The sequence below is a fragment of the Triticum urartu genome, chromosome 4A (assembly GCF_056163025.1).
Source record: "Triticum urartu cultivar PI428250 chromosome 4A, HENAU_Tu73, whole genome shotgun sequence".
NCBI lineage: Eukaryota > Viridiplantae > Streptophyta > Magnoliopsida > Poales > Poaceae > Triticum > Triticum urartu.
This window is the reverse complement of record NC_141876.1, coordinates 563445622-563460885: the sequence shown is the minus strand read 5'-3', so window position 1 is coordinate 563460885 and position 15264 is coordinate 563445622.

Sequence of the window (15264 nt, the reverse complement as noted above, 5' to 3'; positions counted from 1 at the left end):
TCTGGAACCTCCAAACCGGCACTCAAACGTTTACCAGGAGAAACGATATCCATTTGTTTGCCTAAATGAGAAGAAACGAATTCATTCTTGGCAAAAAAATGGCTTTGACATGAAACAATGCGATGCACCAATATCAAAAAATACTTTTGCAGGAATATCGTTAACAGGAAGGTTACCCATGATGACATCTGATGAGTCCTCTGCCTGAGCTGCATTCATCAAGTTGACTTTGGCGTGCTTGGGGTTATGCTTGACCACTGCGGTACTTGCCGATCTCACAGGAGGAGGAGGAGGGAGACGCCTCTGATTGAAGCATTTGTTGGCATAGTGACCCTTTTGTTGGCACTTGTTGCACGTGACCTCTGAAAGCGGACGGTGATACGGAGCACTTGATCTTGAAGCTTGAGACGAAGTCTTGTTCTGAAAGCCAGGGTTGGGTGGGTGGGAAGATCCACTGCCACCTTTGCTCTTCTGCTGATAAGGCTAACGAAACGGAGGAGGAGGCAGCCAATACTTTTGCTGCTTAGCCACTTGAGTTGAGGAAGAAGGAGTTGCATCTCTGACTCGCTTTTTGGTAGCATCGCACTTTAGTTGAGCAGTCTCTTGCTTCATTGCCATATTGTAGAACTCATCATACTTCTTGGGCTCAAAAAGGACGAGAGCTAGCTGGAGTTCTTCTCTGAGACCACCCCTGAACTGGTATATCATGCTCTTCTCGTCAGGGACGTCTTGCTTAGCAAAACGGGCGAGCTTCTGAAACATGATGTTGTACTGGTAAACAGACATGGTGTCTTGCTTCAAGTTGCGGAATTCCTCACGCTTGCTCTCAACCACACTCTAAGGAATATGATGAGCTTTGAAGTCTTGACGGAATTCATCCCAGGTAATCACATGGCCTCCTCTGGAATCCTTGTACTGCTGAAACCATTCTGCAACTTGGTCTTTGAGTTGGAAGGAGACGAACTTGACAAAGTCCTCAGGCCTGACGTTACTGCACTCGAAATGCTTGCATATGTCCACGAGCCAATCATCAGCGTCTGTTGTCTCAACACAATTGCTGAAGGTCTTCGGCTGGTTAGCAAGGAACTGGTTGAGTGTAGCAAACTGATTCTGATTGTTGCCATGGCCCTGGTTCCCTTGGTTGCGCCCTTGAAGAAGTTGCATGATCAGCTGCGTGTTTGCATTGGTAGCGTCTATCACAGCTTGCCATGCCTCCGGAGGTGGAGGTGGTGGTGGCGGATCAGGATTCGGAGTCGTGCGCGTTGGAGGAGCCATCCTAAATATGGTGACATCCGTTAGCACATTGACAGACAAATATTGAAGCTGAATCAAATGGGTTGAAATTGCAACATAAAGTCTTCACATCCGAACAAAATGAATGAATGCATTCCAGTTGAAATGGTCACATTTCCATAAATTGAGAAGCCACTTAGAATTGAGGTAGAAGAAAAACAACAAGGTACGGACAAGAACAAATACTTGGTGAGGATTACCCAATCCCAAACCAAATATCCGCGGAAGAAGAACTAGAGCTACAAGAATTCCCACCTATGAAACTCCCGAACCTTTCCGGTTATGCAATCAGGTGTTGGGGATACAGGGGAAGCATAATATCTCACCCAAATCTAGCAAATCTTACATCTAGCTGTATCCATCCTTCAACACATAACCAAGAAACCTTCAGAAATCATTTACCTCAACCTTAGAAAAGCATCCGTTATACAAGTTATGGCAATACTCCCAAACTCCCGCCCCAGTACTGGGTGGCGTCGAGGTTATCTCACCAACAACTGCATAAAAGAGATTTTCGATGTCGGCGAAACTCAGGTATTCCAGAATCTCAACAATAAAATTGTGACGACAACACCTCGGAGCTCAACTCCCCGGGACACTGCCACAACCCCTAAATGACAGGAGGCACCAAGAACAATGTTCTCGTCATAAATCGATCAGAACGATTCCAAGATACCTGCGTGATCCTAATTTTTTTTGTGAAATTTGAGAAGAGAAGAGTCAAAACTCTACGTTAGGATGCCTTACCAGAGCGATGAAGGGACTTAGGAGTAAAAAAGAATTCCTAACTCTCCTATATATATAATCCTAAATGACTCAAAACATTTTTCTAGACTCAACAACGCCAACGATTCGATCAAGCAGGGGGCTCCTAAGGTCGGGGAAGGCTCTGATTACCAACTTGTAACGCCCTCGATGCAGCTATATCTCCTACGTGTCAAAGCACGACTTAGAGGCATAACCGCATTGAAAGCAATGTCGCAAGTAAGGTAATCTTCACAACAACCCATGTAAATAAATAAAAGGGGAAAAGATACATAGTTGGCTTACACTCGCCACGTCACACAAATACATGAATAACATTACATTCATCCAATACACTCATGGTCCGACTACGGTACCAAAATAAAGATCAACCCCCACATGCGACACGGTCCCCGATCGCCCCAACTGGGCACCACTACTGATCATCTGGGAAAGACACATAGTAACGACGAGAGTCTTCATCGAACTCCCACTTGAGCTCAAGCGCATCGTCTGGAGAGGTATCATCGGTCCCTGCATCTGGTTTGGAAGTAATCTGTGAGTCACAGGGACTCAGCAATCTCGCACCCTTGCGATCAAGACTATTTAAGCTTATAGGTAAGACAAGGTATGATGTGGAGCTGCAGCAAGCGACTAGCATATATGGTGGCTAACATACGCAAATGAGAGCGAGAAGAGAAGGAAAAAGCATGGTCGAACACTTATGATCAAGAAGTGACCCTAGAACAACCTACGTCAAGCATTACTCCAACACCGTGTTCACTTCCCGGACTCCGCCGAGAAGAGACCATCACGGTAACACACGCGGATGTTGCATTTTAATTAAGTTAAGTTTCATGTTATCTACAACCGGACATTAACAAATTCCCATCTGCCCATAACCACGGGCACGGCTTTCGAAAGTTCAAATCCCTGCAGGGGAGTCCCAACTTAGCCCATCACAAGCTCTCACGGTCAACGAAGGATATTCCTTTTCCAAGACAATCCGATCAGACTCGGCATCCCGGTTACAAGACATCCTCGACAATGGTAAAACAAGTCCAGCAACACCGCCCGAATGTGCCGACAAATCCCGATAGGAGCTGCACATATCTCGTTCTTAGGGCACACTCGGATAGGTCAAGCTACGAGTAAAACCAACCCCCGAGTTTCCCCGAGGTGGCCCCGCAGGCTGCCCAGTTCGGACCAACACTCAGAGGAGCACTGGCCCAGGGGGGTTTAAATAAAGATGACCCTTGGGCTCCGGAAACCCAAGGGAAAAAGAGGCTAGGTGGCAAATGGTAAAATCAAGGTTGGGCATTGCTGGAGGAGTTTTATTCAAGGCAAACTGTCAAGGGGTTCCCATTATAACCCAACCGTGTAAGGAACGCAAAATCCGGGAACATAACACCGATATGACGGAAACTAGGGTGGCAAGAGTGGAACAAAACACTAGGCAAAAGGCCGAGCCTTCCACCCTTTACCAAGTATATAGGTGCATTAAGATAAACAAGATAATATTGTGATATCCCAACAATAAACAATGTTCCAACAAGGAACGATCTCCAATCTTCACCTGCAACTAGCAACGCTATAAGAGGGGCTGAGCAAAGGGTAACATAGCCAAACAATGGTTTGCTAGGACATGGTGGGTTAGAGGTTTTACATGGCAATATGGGAGGCATGATAAGCAAGTGGTAGGTAACGTAGCATAGGCATAGCAAAAGAGCAAGCATCTAGCAAGCAAAGATAGAAGTGATTTCGAGGATATGGTCATCTTGCCTGCAAAGTTGTCAGAGTTGTCTTGATCCTCATAAGCGAACTCAACGGGCTCCTCGTTCACGAACTCGTCTCCTGGCTCTACCCAAACAAGAACAACAAGCAAACGGAACACAATCAACCACGTGCAATGCGCAAACAACATGATGCAAACATGGTATGATATACGGGATGCGATATGCGATGCATAGGCAAGATTTCCAAAGGAATGATTGAACCTGGCCTCAACATGAAAATCCAACAGTGCCACTGGAAAGATGAGGTGATTTCGGTTGAAATCGATATAAAGATCACCGGAATCGGATGCACGGTTTGGAAATGGCAAGCAAAACAAATATGGCACCGGTCTGCGATAATTAGCAAGTGACCAACTAAATGCATCAAGATATATATGCTACAGCACTCAAACATGACAACAAAATACATTGCAGGGATCCACTCATGATGCTTGACAAAAGATGAACACTGAGCTACGGCTAATTCATCCATTAACAGGTAACAAGCATGACAAAAGAGCAAATGATAACAGGTTTCAGACTTAGTGAAATTAACACAACTCTGGAATTTATCATCAGGAAGCACATTTTAGAGCATGAAAACTATAAGCTACAGGAACTTAACGTGGCAAAGCAAGGCATGGAATGAAGCTACTCAAAGCACTTAACAAAAGTCCCTTAGTGACCTTGAGCCAAAGGGATCAGAAAATACAATTGCAAGCATGTGAACATGGCAAAAACATAAACAGATTCAGACTTAGTGAAAAACTGGAGCATGCAAACAGATTAACAAGTAGGCACGTTTATGAGCTCGATGCACTCACTACAGAGCATGGCATGACAAACTAAGCATACACCCATCAAGAAGACATGGCATAGAAGTTAGACATGGCAAGAACAACATCATAGCATGCACGGATCAATAGCAACATTCTCGGCAAAATTGCTAAACATGTCAACAATCTGCCAGGATCATTTTATAGCAAAAGTAGAGCTCGATTGACTCAAGCTAGGGTGCTCCATAAATGCAAACAAAGACATGGATGGATAGATCACCACAATGTTAACAAAACATTCTTACTGATCATCCTCAAAAGAGGCACGGATCACTAGGAAACAACATGAACATATGGCATAACAACAAAATCAGGACAAGAACTTAGTGAAATACTAAGTCCCTAAAATCAGCATTACCGATTACGCTACTTTGCAAGCTTGTGCTAGTCACCACAAATATCACAAAAATACATGGCAAGCACCTCTGTAAAGATGGCATGGCATTCATAAAAACACATGTAGAGCTTAGGATCATAGCATGCACACATTAATCATGGCAAAAATGACAAAATACCATTTGCTGACACAGATCTGACAAATTCATCACATAGCCCTCTTCCAACAGCATTTCGGGCATCAAGATGAGCTCAAATAAAAATGATGCAATGAGATGAAATGATGTACTCGTCGAGACGAACATTTTGATATGCTACACGCACGAATCGGAGCCACGGTGAAGAAGTTGTGATGCGATGAAAAATGCATATGAATCAGGAAATCTCAGGACTTAGGAAAATTATACCCTCGAGGTAAAAGTCAACGGGCACGGAATCCAAGGTTCGCCGGCGCGGGTCTCACCGGAGATGGCGGGAAAAGAGGTGGACCTCGCCGGAGATGGCGGATCCGGGCCGGATCCCAGCGCGGGGCGGCGGAGGAGGCTGCCGGCGGGCGCGGGGCGGCGACGGGGCGGCGGTCGGCGAGCTTGGCGGCAGGGCGGGGAGCTCCGGTGACGGCGGCCGGCGTCGAAGGCGGGGCTGCGCGGCGATGCTCGGGCGGCGGGGATGCGGGGAGCGGGCGACGCGAGGAGGAGTTGGGCGGCGAGGAGCTCGGGCTCGCGGGGGCCCTACGCGGGCCAGGTGGGCCGCGCGCAGTGGAGAGGACGGAGGGACACGTGGCGGAGCGTCAGTGGTCGCGGGCGGCGGCGGACGCGATGTCCGGCACGGCGGACATGTCCGGCGGCGGAGAGGGATTTTTTTAGGGTTTGGGGAAGAAGAGACCCGGGATTTGGAAATGAGGGGTCTATATATATGCGTAGAGGGAGCTAGGGAGCTCCAAATGAGGTGCGGTTTTCAGCCACGCGATCGTGATCGAACGCTCTAGACGATGGAGGGGTTTTTGGTGGGTTTTGGGCCAAATTGGAAGGGTGTTGGGCTGCAACACACAGAAGGCCTTTTCGGTCCCTCGGTTAACCGTTGGAGTATCAAACGAAGTCCAAATGGTACGAAACTTGATAGGCGGTCTACCGGTAGTAAACCAAGGCCGCATGGCAAGTCTCGGTCCAATCCGAAAACGTTTAACCCCCACACACGAAAAGAGGTAGAAAGGGGCACCGGGTGACATAGGAGCGCCAGAATGCAAAACGGACAACGAGGAAAATGCTCGAATGCATGAGACGAACACGTATGCGAATGCAATGCACATGATGACATGATATGAGATGCATGACAAAGACAACAACACATGGAGACAAAAACCCGACAACGACGAAATGAAAATAACTTAGTGTCGGAAACGGCAAGAGTTGGAGTACAGATAAAGTAAATTACATCCGGGGTGTTACAACATTATATCCTACTTGTGGTGCATTATTCGGTGTTAATTATGCTTAATGCTTGCTTATGAGATTATTCGTTTCTTGGTTGGTCGCTTCCCAATCTTTTGCTAGCCTTCATTTTGCACTAAGTATGATCACTACTTGTGCATCCAAAATCCTTTAAACCAGTTTTGCCACATGAGTCCAATATATCTACCTATATGCGGTATTCTTTTACCGTTCTAAGCAAATTTGCATGTGCCATCTCTAATTTTCAAAATAAACTTCTCTTTTGTGTATTTGTTTCGCTCGTGGAGTGGTGAGGGGTGGCTAATATTTTCCATGCTAGATGTGCTATTCTCAAAATGAGTGTTTATTCACTTGTCATTACACAAGAGTAAGGCAAAGGTATTAGGGATGCCCAGTCCCGAAATGCAAAATCAAACAGAATTACTTTATCTTGTCAAATAATAAATTCCTTGGAAAGTGTTGGTATGGAGGGCACCCGTGGATACGGTTAGCCATGGAAAGTGAAAGTTACAATGGAAAAAGGAATAAACTTTCTTTTCTGTTTGAGAACCGCCTATGATATATCTATGCATGGAAAGTATTGGGAACTCTAAGTCATTTTCGTTGGTGGGATGGATACACCTCCCAAAATGTTTTTATCTCAAATTTTTCCCTTCAAGCTCTGGCAACTCTACAAATCCCTACTTCCCTCTGCGAAGGGCCTTTCTTTTACTTTATGCAATTTTTATTTTGAGTCTCCATCTTCTCTTATAAAAGCACCAACTAGGAGGAAATATGATCATGCTTAAGTATTGGGTGTAGCTAATATTCGAGTGTGTTTCATGAATGGATCAATGTTCGAGCATGATGGGCTAGGGATAACTTATTTTAGCGTTGATATTTTGAAATACATGGTTGCTTGTTGATATGCTTAAGTATCTAAATTATCATGTCAAAACTGGAATATTGCTTTGAACAACTAAAAGTCCAATTTTCCATGCTATAAAAAAGAATATGATATGACATGATGAACAACACTCCACATCAAAAATTCTGTTTTTATCACTTACCTACCCGAGGACGAGTAGGAGTTAAGCTTGGGGATGCCGATACTCTCCAACGTATCTATAATTTTTGATTGTTCCATGCCGTTTTATTATCAATCTTGGATGTTTATAGTCATTTTATATCATTTTTTCGAACTAACCTATTGACATAGTGCCAAGTGCCAATTGTTGTTTTTTTCATGTTTTTTACATCGCAGAAAATCAATATCAAACAGAGTCCAAATGCCACGAAACTTTACGGAGATTTTTTATGGATCATATGGAAGATATTGGGCCCGGGTTGCACCTCGGGAAATCCCGTGGAGGGGACAACCCACCAGGGCGTGCGCCCTGGTGGGTTGTGCCCACCTCGGGTGCCCCTCGGACCGCCTCTTTGCTCTATAAATACCCCCAAAATCCCAGAACCCTAGGGGAGCCGACGAAATATTTCTCCAGCCGCCGCAGAGTCCAGAATCACCAGATCCAATCTAGGCACCATATTGGATGGGGTTCACCACCTCCATTGTTGCCTCTCCGATGATGCGTGAGTAGTTCTTTGTAGACATTCGGGTCCATAGTTAGTAGCTAGATGGTGAGGGAGTCCTGGACTGAGGGGTCCTCGGGCGTCCCGCCTGTTATCATTTGGGCCAGACTAATGGGCTGTGAAGACATGAAGGCTGAAGACTGCACCGTGTCCGGATTGGACTCTACTTGGCGTGGACGGCAAGCTTGGCAACCGATGATTCCTTCTTATGTAACGGACTCCATGTAAACGCTAGATCCCCTCGGTGTCTATATAAACCGAAGGGGGTAGTCCGGACGATCTCATGGTAGATCAACTCTTGTAACACTCGTATTCATCAATATCAATCAAGAAGGACATAGGGTATCACCTCCATAGAGAGGGCCCGAACCTGGGTAAACATCGTGTCCCTCGTCACCTATTACCATTGATCCTAGACGCACAGTTCGGGACCCCCTACCCGAGATCCGCCGGTTTTGACACCGACATTGGTGCTTTCATTGAGAGTTCCGCTATGCCGTCGACAAAAGGTTCGATGGCCCCTTCAATCGTCAATAATGACGATGTCCAAAGAGGAACCTTCCTCCCCGGACAGATCTTCGTGTTCGGTGGCTTCGCACTGCGGGCCAACTTGCTTGGCCATCTGTAGCAGATCGACAGCTACGCCCCTGTCCATTAGGTCGGATTCGGAAGCTTGAACTACGTCGTGGATATCCATAAAGACTTGATCTTAGAGGGATTTGAACCCGCGGTGATCGCTTCCCCTCATCCTGATGAACGTGACTTAAATCTGTCATCGGATCACACCAGGAGATGGTCCCTGCGACTGCAACGGCCTTAGAGCCGAAGCAGATCGAGCCATCTGAGGCCGCAGAGTCCGCGGCGTTGGAGCCGCACATGGACTCGATGCCTGGCAATATTTGCTTTAACGGAACTTCAGACTCGTATCCGGTTATAAGTTCTGGATTGTGTACGCCCACGGACACCGAGCTAGATCGGTTATCGATCTTCGAGTTTAGCACTGCTGATGTTTTCCAGCACTCGCCTTTGGGTGACGTGCTAAAATCTTTAAAGAATTTGTCCTTGGAAAAGGACTCACAGCCGAACTATGTCCGGTTCGAGCTAGAGACGAATGATGAGGAATCTTGCTTCCCACCTGCCACCCACTTCATAGCCACCGTCGATGACTTAACCGACGTGCTTGACTATGGCTCCAAAGACATCGACGGCATGGACGACGATGCCGACAAGGAGCAAAGCCAAGACCCGCCATTCACTGGACATTGGATGGCTACCTCTTCATACGACGTGTACATGGTTGATACACCTAAAGGATCTGGCGACGACAAAGAAGAGCCAGATGCAAATATAACCTCCGAGACACAGTCCAAGCGTCGGCAGCCCAAGCGCCGCCCCAAGCCCCGCCGCTTAAAGGACGGCAACACTGGCACCGGAGAAAATAGTACTCCGGGCGACGCCGAAAACAATGAAGACCCTGTCGGGGCTACATCCGAACAGGAACATGACAACAGGCAAGACAACCCCGACGAACAGGCCATAGAAGATGACTCGGAGGATGATAGTTACTGTCCACCCTCCGAGGAGGAGACAAGCCTCGGCAACGAAGACTTCATCGTGCCTAACGATCCTCTCGAGCAGGAGCGCTTTAAGCTTCAGCTCATAGCCATTGCAAGGAGCCTGAAAAAGAAACAACAGCAGCTTCAAGCAGAACAGGACCTGCTCGTCGACAGATGGACTGATGTCCTGACAGCCGAGGAATACGGCCTCAACCGCCCAGCCAAGAGCTACCCGAAACGCAGACTGCTACCTCAATTGAGGAGGCGCCGGAGCACATATCTTCCTCGCGTAATGCGGATCGACCACCACGTGGTCGGGACAGGGCGGCGGAACGGCCACCGCGCGGTCGGGATAAAGCGGCAACTCAGGCCGAACATCAGACCGCCCCACCACCTCGTCAAAATAGGGACGGAAGAGTCTGGAGTCACATGTACGACCTCCGACAGACCCTGGCAGTACAACAGGACACACAAGATCGATCTACGGATCACGAGGGCGTGCCTCGAGGCACGACGACGACTATCTATTCGGAATGACAAGCCTAACCACGCTCCAGCTGAATGCCGCAGACGGACTCCTCCAGAGCTCCGCCATGATGCGGCCCGATATAGAGGCGCCACACACCTGCTCTGCTTTCACAGATGAGGTGTTGGATCATGAATTTCCCGAGGGGTTCAAGCCTGTCAATATTGAATCATACAACGGAACAACTGACCCCGCAGTGTGGATCAAAGATTTTATTCTCCACATACACATGGCCCGAGGAGATGACCTCCATGCCCTCAAATATCTCCCATTAAAGCTCAAAGGACCACCTCGACGCTGGCTAAATAGTCTGCCTAAAACCTCCATTGGCAGCTGGGAGGACTTGGAAGAAGCCTTCGTTGACAACTTCCAAGGTACATATGTCCGGCCACCCGATGCCGATGACTTAAGCCACATAGTTCAACAACCTGGAGAATCAGCCAGAAAATTCTGGACTAGGTTCCTAACCAAAAAGAACCAGATCATTGACTGTCCGGACACCGAAGCCTTAGCGGCCTTGCATAGCATCCGTGACGAATGGCTCGCCCGCCACCTCGGCCAAGAAAAGCCGAGGTCCATGGCAGCCCTCACGACACTTATGACCCGCTTTTGTGCGGGAGAGGGTAGTTGGCTAGCTCGCAGTACAAACACAGCCAACGAAGCCGGCCCCTCCGAGGCCAAAAACAGCACCAGCAAGCTCCGGCGCAACAGACACAAACGCCGAAGCAATGGCGATAACACCGATGACACTACCATTCATGCCGGATTCAGTGGCCCCAAGTACGGCCAGCGAAAGAATTCCTATAAAAGGAATGGTAGAGGACCATCCAGCTTGGACCGCATACTCGATCGTCCGTGCCAGATACATGGCACCCCAGACAAACCGACCAACCATACTAACAGAGATTGCGGGGTCTTTAAGAAAGCCAACAAGGTAAATAGCGGAAACAAGGAAGGGGAATCGCAGAGCAAGGACGAAGATGAGGAGCCCCGGCAGTCAAACACCGGGGGGCAGAAGAAATTCCCGCCTCAAGTCAAAATGGTGAACATGATATATGCTACACAAATCCCTAGAAGGGAGCGCGAGCGCGCACTCAGGGACGTTTATGTGGTAGAGCCAGTCGCCCCAAAATTCAACCCATGGTCATCATTCCCGATCACCTTTGATCGTCATGATCATCCAACTAGCATCCGTCATGGCGGTTCGGCCGCATTGGTACTCGACCCAATCATCGACGGATTTCACATGACAGGAGTCCTAATGGACGGTGGTAGCAGCCTCAACATGCTCTATCAGGATACAATACGCAAAATGGGCATTAATCCCTCACGAATCAAGCCCACGATAGCTAACTTTAAAGGAGTTATACCAGGCGTAGAGGCCCGTTGTACGGGCTCGATCATGCTGGAGGTGGTCTTTGGTTCCCCGGATAACTTCCGAAGGGAAGTACTAATCTTTGATATCGTCCCATTTCGCAGCGGCTATCACGCCCTACTCGGGCGAACCGCATTCGCTAGATTCAATGCGGTGCCACATTACACTTATCTCAAGCTCAAGATGCCCGGCCCACGTGGCATCATTACAGTAAATGGAAACACGGAACGCTCCCTCCGTACAAAGGAGCACACTGCCACCCTAGCAGCAGAGATACAGAGCGGCCTTCTCAAGCAACATTATAATCCGGTTGTAGAGCCCCTGGACATCATCAAGAGGGTCCGGACCACACTGCAGCAGGACAGCTCGGCTCGACAAGAGCTGAATTAGCAATTTGACCTCCGTCCCAGCCCCGATGAGGCAAGGGCACTAATACCGCGCGTACATAAACTACGCGCTCAAAACCCCATGGGCATTGACGGAGGCATAACTCGTCTGCGACCCACTGTATGGCTCGCCCGACCGTGGGATTCACACGCCTTTACTTTTCCTTTTTATTACAGGTTTTTTTTCTCTTTTTCGAGGTCTATGCGGACGACCCGTTTGCAGAACACGCCAAGGAGGCAAGGAGCTCTGGCATACAAGGGAACCCATAGGTGGTCTCTATTAACGGTCGCCATACTTGTTTTACATACCCGCACGCAGCTCGCCCTTGGTTACAGCATATTAAATAGCTTTACTTGTTTATCGCATTATTTGCACAAAGTACACCTCGACGTACCAATTACATCACAATGGTGAATGGATGGTGGCTTCAGCTTATTACCTAATTTTTCTGTTTTCTCACCTTTGTATATATATTACTTATTGCACACGTACACCATGGTACGTATTATTGCGCCAGGGGCTTCATTATTGTGGCACCCCGGCTCAGAGAAAACCGGAACGCCCCGTAATCCAGCCCAGAGATCGAGGAGAAGTCTTCTGGAATACGGCACTGCTTAGTATAGAACAAACCAGCTCTCTATTACAACATGAGTATGAAAACAAGGGTTCCTATATTACAATGAATAACATCGGCACGGCGACACTACGCCAACCACGGTTGCTCTATACAAGCAGCATAACAACTCAAAGCAGCGGAACAACTACTAGCAGCGGAACAACGAACGGCGATGATGGACTCCAATCCGTAGGGACTCTGGCTGGAACGTTCATCCTAGCTCGTGAACACAGGAATAACACCAAACAAGTAAGCAATCCAGGCACGACCTGCAAACTGGCATGACATGCCAGGTCAGTACATTGAATGTACTTGCAAGCTCACAATAACCAGAAGCATTCAAGACAGACAACAGCATGGCAATTACAGGTTAAGCAAGAATTAACATGAGATTATCATAATAACAAGTGCAAAGTGAATACGCTTTCATAACGGAGAAAGCGTGTTTCAGATAAAAGGGGAAGGAAATACGCTTTCATCAAATGAAAACGTATTTCAAGAAAACGTTTCCACTTACAGACGCGGGCCCGGGACGAAGTCAACGCTGAGACACTGCCAAGTGGGGTTGGGGAAGGCGCGGGGCCCACTTGGCCTCGTCTTGTTCCTCCTCTCCCTGCCCCCGATGGAAACATAGGAAGGAGCAGGGGAGGGCGCTGCCGGCGATGGGCCGGCCGGCTCAGGCGGCCTCCGACCGAACGGTGAGCACTGTCATGCTCCGGGAAGAGCGCCGCGCCCACCTAGAGCAGCAGCGGTGCCAGGGAGAGACGGGACGGCGGCGCGCGGCGAAGGCAGAGAGCCAGGGCGCGACAGCCGTTGAGGGAGGCCCGCGGCCACGGGAGGGCTCCAGCTAAGGCGAGGCCACCGTTGAGTTCGTGGGGACGAGGCGGTCCCGTTCTGAGGTAGAACGAGTGCCGGGGAGTAGTGGAGAGGAGGGGAGGCTGTGGCAACAGAGGAGGTAACAGAGAGCTCGGCGGTGGAGGTACTCGGCGATGCGAGCTGCTTCGGCGAGGGCTAGAGGGGTGGGGCGATGCGCAACGATGCGGGGAAGCTAATGGACATCTCTGGAGGAGAGGAGAGGGGCTAGGTTCACCGGAACCAAGGAGAGACCGAAGCGGCTGAGGCGAACTCCGGCGAAAAGAGGAGGGGCGAGGACTCCGGTGGACTAGAGAGGCGAGGGAGGGATGGATGAGCTGCGGGAGGGCTCGGGTCATGCTTATATAGCCGAGGGGACGGCTCTGGAGCTCACAACCGAGCTGGAGCAGTGCACTAATGGAGGTCAGGGGTTGAGCACGGCACAGGCACTGTTCTAGCGGCGCATTAATGGTGAACTACGACGAGGCAGCGACGCAGGGCGATGCAGTCGAGCACGGGCGAGCTCCAGGACATGAATGGAGGTCGAGACGAGGAGGGAGGAGATGAGCATAGTGGCCGGAACAAGCCAGAGCACGCCTAAAGCCATGACGCCAGCGTGATCACCACGCGCACTTGCGCAAGCGGCACTCTTTTGCGTGGCGAACCATGTCCAGTGGATGGACCGTAAGAAGAGATTTGCACTTAGCTCCAAAAGTAAATCAGTAAGAAGGTGTTTGTAATTCTCTGTGGTTAAACCAGCTTGGTAACTTGGTAAAGAGTTTGTCTGCTGATGATAACACACTAAGGTGATGTTTATCACCAAAAATCAGACTAAGAGGAGGGGTTTAGATGAGGGTTGCTGTAGAAAGTGCAATACTGGCCCGAATTAGGGATTTGGATGATACACTCACATTTTTGATCTCTATGAGCTGAAATTTGGGAAAGAGGGGTTATATGATTATATGTAGCTGCTGTAAAAATTTCATGCCACTTGGAAATACCAAAGTGGCACTTGCTTCACAAAGCTTCATTCTGGACAGAAATTTGGAAAACTTACACCGGGCAATTGGATTAACCAATTGAGGTAAAACTTGGTGGGAGTAGTTTATATATGTAGCAGAATGTCCTGGTAAAGTTTCAGCTCAATTTAAGCAATATAAAATATAGTTGCTTCACAAACTGAAAATCTGACCAGAAACTAAGATTTGGATCTGGGCTCACATAGATGAGTTACATGAGCTCATATTTGGTGGAGAATCAGTATTTTATCATATAAAGGTTCTTGCAAAATTTCAACTCATTTGGATATACCTAGAATATAGCTCCTTCACAAAGTTCCTTCCTGGACAGAAACTTTGGAAAATTGCTGAAAAATATTTGCTAGGAAAATTGAGTTAAATTTTGGCATGAGTCAATTATATGGACAGGAGAAGATGTCCAAGAAGTTTGGGTTCAAATGGGCAAATATAAATAGCACTTCCTTTGCAAAGTGCCATTTAGGACAAAATAGGAAAAGAATTATTGGAGGATTATTTTTGAACATGGCAATGAAATATTTTGCCATACTTGAGCAAGATAGGACCCAAAAAAATTATGAGAATTATTTGGAAATTTTAGGAGTGACAGCAATATAGGTTGCTTCACAACCTAGGGTTTTAAGGGTTATTCCTTTTATCAGAAAAGGAATATTTCCAACAAAAGAATTTTGGGTTGGGTCAAGGATGGAAATGACATGATCTTAGGATGACGAAGAGGGTGACAAGCCACTATAAAACCAAGGAAGACACGATCTTCCCAAGTTTCAGACCCATATAGCCACGGAAAAGCAAAACAAAACTGGAAATCCAAGAAAATCAAAGGAACAAGAAAATGGCAAAAATCCACGCTGTTACAAACCTTCCCCCCTTAAAGAAATCTCGTCCTCGAGATTTGGTTGCTCAGGGTTAAATAA